This window comes from Pteropus medius, unplaced genomic scaffold, assembly GCF_902729225.1.
Source record: "Pteropus medius unplaced genomic scaffold, Ma_sr-lr_union100, whole genome shotgun sequence".
NCBI classification, from domain to species: domain Eukaryota; kingdom Metazoa; phylum Chordata; class Mammalia; order Chiroptera; family Pteropodidae; genus Pteropus; species Pteropus medius.
Window position 1 is genome coordinate 1,425,639 of NW_024349225.1, and position 6,880 is coordinate 1,432,518.

Consider the following 6,880-nt stretch of genomic DNA (forward strand, 5'->3'; position numbering starts at 1 on the left):
AGAAGGTCCAGTATGAGCCATCGAAGCAGAAGTGAGTGAACTTAAGGACTTATAGAAACATTATGATAGCAGACTTCACGCAAAAATTAAGTAATCAATTTTTCTCCCCCTCCCCATTTTGTTTTCTATGGAAAAACATATAGTATAGTAATAGTGTCATAACTAGTTGTGCAATACTAGTATCTAGTGCAGCCCGAAATTGTGGTATACTGTGGGAAATTATAATAGCCTAGTGTCTGAAGAGATTGCTCATTATTTTTTTTAAAACAAGAAATAAGACATTTGTCATTTGTGACTCACTTTAAAAAATAATTTTACTCATTTCCTATAGGACTTACCACCACCTACAATTAATTTGTAATTTCCTTGGAGACATCTCCAACTTCTTGTGTCTAGCACAGAACTGGGCTTGCAATACTGGTCACATATCTGCTGAATGAATAAACTACAAATGACCTCCACGGGCTTGGCTATAGATTTCATTAGGAGAATAACAGTTTTGGTATTCCCCCAACACTCAAAATGGATGCCTGGGACTGTTTCTAGAAAGCTCTTTCTCTCTTATCAATTGCCAATGCTCTTTGCTGGTTTAGGGCAGAAGGAGCCTTAGGTTTGAGTAAGAAAGCAGCCCAAAGTATTCCATTGTACAGAGGTACCACAGTTTCTTTAATCATTTTCGTACTGAAGTTCATCTGAGTGGTTTCCAGTTCTTGGCTGTTACAGATAAAGCTGCTATAAACATTTGTGTACAGGATTTTGTGTGAACGTGTCTTCATCTCTCTGAAAATGCCCAGGAGGGCCATTGCTGGGTCATAAAGTAGTCGAATGTCTGTTTTTAAAGAAACTGTCAAAGTGTTTTCCAGGGTGGCTGAACCATTTTAAATTCCCACAAGTGATGTATGAATGATACTGTTTCTTGGCATGCTCTTCAGCATTTGGTGTTGTCACTATTTTTTATTTCAGCTGTTCTGATGGGTGTGTAGTGACATCTCATTGTGGTGTTTAACTGGCAGTTCCCTAACGGCTAATGATGTTGAACATCTTTTCACGTGTTTATTTGCCATTCATATATGCTCTTCAGTGAAATGCTTCTTTGTTGTTTTTTTTTTTAATTTTGTAATTGGGGTTTTTGTGGTTCTGCTGTTGAGTTTTGAGAGCTCCGTATATATTCTAGATGGCAGTACTTTCTCAGATATGTGGTTAGCAAATATTTTCTTCTCTGTATCTTGTCTTTTCATCCTTTTAAAATAGTTTTTTGCAGAACAAAAATTTCTAATTTCGATGAAGTCCAATTTACCAAATTTTCTTTTTAGGGATCATATGTTTGGAGTCTAAGAACTCTTTGACTAGCCCTACATCCTGAAGATTTTCTCCTGTTTTTTTTTTCTAAATGTTTCATAGTTTTATATATAAGTGCGTGGTTTCTGTTGATTTTTCTGTAAGGAGTGAGTCTTAGGTTGATTCATTTTTTAAAAAAAAAATCTATGGATGTCCAATTGCTCCAGCACTATTCACTGAAAAGACTATCTTTCCTCCACTGAATTGCTTTTGTATCTCTGTCAAACATCAACTGGACATATTTGCATGGGTCTATTTCTGAGTTCTCTGTTCTGTTCTATTTACATGTGTGTCTATCTCTCTGCTAATATTACAGTTTTGATTACTATAGCTAAATAATATCCTGAAATCTGATAGACTGTTCCTCCCACTTTCTTCTTCTTTTTCAAGATAGTTTTAGCCATTCTAGGTTCTTTGTCTTTCCATATAAATTTTAGAACAGTCTTGTATATATCTAGGAGAAAATCTCACTGGGATTTTGATACAAATTGCATTAAACTTGCATATAAATTTGGGAAGAACTGACATCTTTACTAGGTTGAGTCTTCCTACCCATGAGCCCACTTTGTCTCTCAATTCATTTAGATTTTTCTCTCATCAGCATTTTGCGTTTTGTTAGATTAACACCTACCTGTTCCTTTTTTCCTTTTAGTGATTGTAAATTGTATTGTATTTTTAATTTTGATGTCCGTTCATTCATTTGATTTTTATAGGTTTATGTTGTGTTCTGTGAACTTGCTGAACTCACCCACTAACTTTAGAAATTTTTTGTAGATTCCTTGGGATTTTCTATGTATATAGTCATGTCATCTGCAAATAGGAACAGTTTCATTTCTTTCTTTCTGATCTGTATAGTTTTTCCTTTTCTTTTTTTTTTTCTTGCCTTTTCTGCACTGACTAGAATTTCTAGCACTATATTGAATAAGATCTGTGTGAACAAACCTTCTTGCCTTGATAAAGATCCTTCAGGGAAAAATATTCAGCTTTTCACCATGAAATGTGTTAGCTGTAGTTTTTTATAGATGCTCTTTATCAAATTAAGGAAGTTCCCTTTTATTCCTATTTTTCCGGGAGTTTTTATCATGAATCACTGTTGAATTTTGCCAGATATTTTTTCTGCATCAATTGATATGATAGTGTGATTTTTCTTTTTTAGTCTGTTAACATGGTGGGTTACATTGATTGTTTTTCACACATTGAACCTTTCTTGTATCCTTGGGTTAAACTCTACCTGGACATGATGTGCAATTCATTTCATGCATTGCTGAGTTATATTTGCTAATATTTGGTTTAGTTTTTTCTATATTCACAAAGGATATTAGTCTGTATTTTTCTTCATTTTGTATTGACTTTTGGTATCAGGGTAATTAATACTAGCTTCATAAAATAAAATGGGAAATTTTTCTGAAAGAGACTTATAGAATTGGTGTTAATTCTGCTTTAAACGTTTGGTAGCATTCTCCAGTAAAACCATCTGGATCTAGAGATTTCTTTTGGGGGAGTTTTAAAATTATATAGTCAATTCCTTTAGTAATTTTAAGGCTATTAAATAGATAATTAAGATTATCTACTTCATATTGGGTGAGTTGTGGTAGTTCATGTTTTTCCAGGAATTGGTCCATTTTATCTAGTTGTCAGATCTATGTGTGTATAATTGCTCATGGTATTACTTTATCATTCTTTTAATGTCTGGAGATTCTCCATTGATATTCCTGATATGGATCATCTGTGTCTTCTCTCTTTTTTTCTTGGTCAGTCTTGCTATAGCTTTGCCAATTTTGTTGACCTTTTCAAAGAATCAGCTCTTTGTTTCAGTGGTTTTTTGTATTGTTTCTCTGTATCATTTTTAATTTTATTAATATTTATTATTCTATTTTCTTTTCTCCTTACTTTGGACTTATTTTGCTCTTTTCTAGGTTCTTGAGGTGAATGCTCAAGACATTTAGTGCCATAAATTTCTCTCTTGGCACTGCTTTAGCCATGTCACCCGAATCTTTATATATTGTTTTTACATTTCCAATCATGTCAAAGTATTTTTAAAATTTCCCTTGAAATTTCCTATTTGACCCACGAATTATTTATGAGTGTTTAGTCCAAGTGTTTGAAAATTTTCTTGTTATTTTTCTGTTATTGATTTCTAGAGATTCCAATATGGTCAGAGAATACACTCTGTATAATTCTAATTATTTTTAACTTGTTGAGGTTTATTTTATGGCCCAGGATGTAGTCTATCTTGGTATACGTTTCATGGGTACTTGAAATGAATGTGTATTCTTCTGCTGTTGGGCGGGGTTTTCTATAAATACCTATCTGATCATGTTGGGTGATGGTATTGTTGAGCTCTACAGCCTTACTGATCTTTGTCTAGCCATTCCATCACTGCCAGATATCTTAATTTTTGCCTGTCTTGCAGGTAGAAAATATTATCTAATTGGGGTCTTGAGTTGCATTTTCTGGAGTTCTAGTAAGGTTGAGGATGAAATGAAATATTTTCCTTCCTTTTTAAATGGCACTCTTCAAAACATGGAGTTGAGAGTTTCCCAATTATTCAAACCTATTGCCTTTTTCTCTTATTTCTAGTTTTTGTTTTTATATATGTAGTGATTCCTACTGATGTATCTTAATAAAGAAGCCAGGAATATATCTGTATATAATTCTCCTTGTGTCTCTCTACCTGGCGCAGTGCCATAAGCCATTAGACACAAACTTGGGTCAAAAACCTGCAATGACTCCCCATTTTATGACAAATACAGTCTTAAGCTTTAGCCTATCATTTAAAGCCTATATGATGTACTTCTGATTTAACTAATCCAGCGATGTCAATGCCTCGCTCTTCCTTAAGCTGGTCCCTGCCTCCACACTTTTGCCCATGCCGTTCCCTCTGCCTAGAATGCCCTAGGTCAACCAGAATCCTACTTATGCTTTACATGTGGCTCACATGCTCCCTCCTCGGAGACTTTCTTGATCATTCCAAATGGAAGTGATTGCTCTTTTCCATAGTCCTATAACTTCTGTCATATGATGGTGCATGGCTTGGTAACATAATGCACACATCTGGGAAACTACTGGATGGCCTCATGTCAGTAATTCAGACCAAGACTGTCTTGTTGTTTCTTTACATTCAATTCTTGCCTTTTGGCAAAGTGCCTCTCCTTTATTAATATTCTAGCTCACAGAAGTGAACATTATTAAAATTCCATCTCAAATGACCAAATCCATCAAAAGTGGAATATTAGGCAAACCCTCAATTTGTTGAGCAGAGCTATCACCCATGCAACAATTTAGAAGGCTGAATTATTTAGAATACTGATAAACTCATGCTTAAAGTGATTTCTATATGCATGTCAGTCGAATGTGGGAGATGATCTATTCTCTCAAAAGCGAAACAACTGAAAAAATATATTTTAAAAATATGATTTGTTTTATTGTGAATAGAAGTAGGCAACACTCCTCTGAGTTTTGAACTTTTGTTTCTTCAAGCTAGGTAATAGTTTCATAATATAAAAGGACTTAAAAGAAAACAAGTCTAGAAAATACCATGTTATTTTTAACATAAGAAATTCCAGGCAAATTTCATACAACCTGTCTATATAAAAGCAGCCATGAATTTTTATATCTTATATGGGTAAAATTTTGTGTACCAGGCAATTCTAGTCTTTATTAAAAATCAAACTACATATTTTTAAGTCACGGAAGACTAAAAGAAATTTCTAAAAATGATTCTCATCTTATTAGAAAGATAAAACTCACGTATTCTAGAAAATAATAATATTGATAAATAATAAATTATTAAATATTAATAAATAGTTAAAATAATTAAATTATTATTGCCATCCATATTCCCTTTACCTAGTGACAATTGCTGATAATATAGAAAAACCTTAGAGAGATTGTTCTAGATCTTTTTGGGTTCATGTGTAGGCAACCCTATACCTGCTAGACTTTTTTTTTTTAAATGAAGAGTCTGTACCCACCATCAGTGTTCCGGGCCTTAAAAATGCTGATGCTCAGCAGTTCTTTGTGTTTATTTTCGGTTCCACATGCTGTTCTTCAAACCCATTTCCTCTTGTTCTTTCCCCAGCAAAGGCAGAGGAGTGTCTGTCAGCCTCTCTCTGCCTGAGAGTCTTCCACAGGACTGAACCACAGCACCTTCAACTTGCTCTTCTCTGGTAAATCAACCGAGTATCTTTCTCATTGGCATTTGAATCTCATTTTCCAATTATTTTATCCCTGGAACTTTCTAAGAGGCTGAGAGCAAGGCATGTTTTTTGTGTGTGTTTGTTTGTTTGTTCCTAACGACTAGTGACTCGGTTATTTGGCATTCTCCTTCCTGATAGCAGGGGGCTGGATCAGATGGTTTTGCACTTCTGACCTTAAGTACCTCCTTGTGGGGCCTGACTTAGGACCCTGCGTGTGGCAAATATTTAATAAGCTTTACTGCCCTCTGACTCAAGAGCGTGGTTCCTAATAAGAACCACAAACGGTAAAGGCAGTTCCAGGAATTTGCTGGTTACTCAGTGGCAGTGGATCAAGCAAGGGAAAACAATGCAAGCCTCCTGCCCACTCCCCAGTCATTTCTCCCCACATTCATCACAGAAGGGAGGCTCACAAAGAATGGTCTAAGGGACCCTGCACTGCCCCTCGCATGGTGCTCCCTGGCGGGGACATGCCCAGGGGGTTACGTTCCTCAAGGAGCTCAGGCTGCATAGGGGCTGCTTTACTCAAAGTGGAATGGCGCTCTAGGTAGTTGGGGCTCGTCCGGCTTGCCTTCTTCTGGTTTCCTTGTTTCTTTCCCAGGAAACCGCTTTCTAACATGGTGTTGTTGAAGCCGTGCATCGCTGCACACTGGTGACCGTGAACCTGAGTGATAGAGCCCCGTTTGTCCAGTGCCTCAAACTGAACCCCTCTAGAAGTAGCTTGGAAGCCAGAGCGGGTAGGAGTCTGAGCAGTGGAGTGACAGTGAGTCTCAGACTCGGTAAATGCTTTTGCAGAAGCATTCCAGGCGCTGCCAAGCTTTTGCAGAGAAGGCCTGAACTATTCCATCAGACATCTTCCTAAACTGGCCCTGCATTCTTTGCAGTTATACACTACCCTTTCGACCATCGTATTCTTGTGTCCTGGATATTTTTTTTTAATGTCATACCATTTGCTAGAATATCCCATCAACCTCTATCTTCTCCCATTATTCAAAGAGTTCCTGAAACTACCTCTTCCAGGAAGTCTTCCCTGACTAGCTAGAAAAATGAAACCCTTTGGCCTCCTTCCACACTAACCACTCTCCTCAAAGAACTTCCCCTTTGTTTCCACAGAACATAAATGCTGTGATTTATTTATCATTGAATATGTGTTTTAAATAGATTCTCAGGAAGGACATCATAGGTGATGCCTTTCAAGGAGTAGGATGGTGTCTCGCTGATGTGTAAATGACCTCAAAACATCAGAGCAGCAAACAGGTGCTGCTGCTATACGTGTGACTTTGCAGGTAGTTGTTCAGACTTTGTCTTCAGAATCTGAACTTCAACGTGTCCAGTGGTGCTGCTTA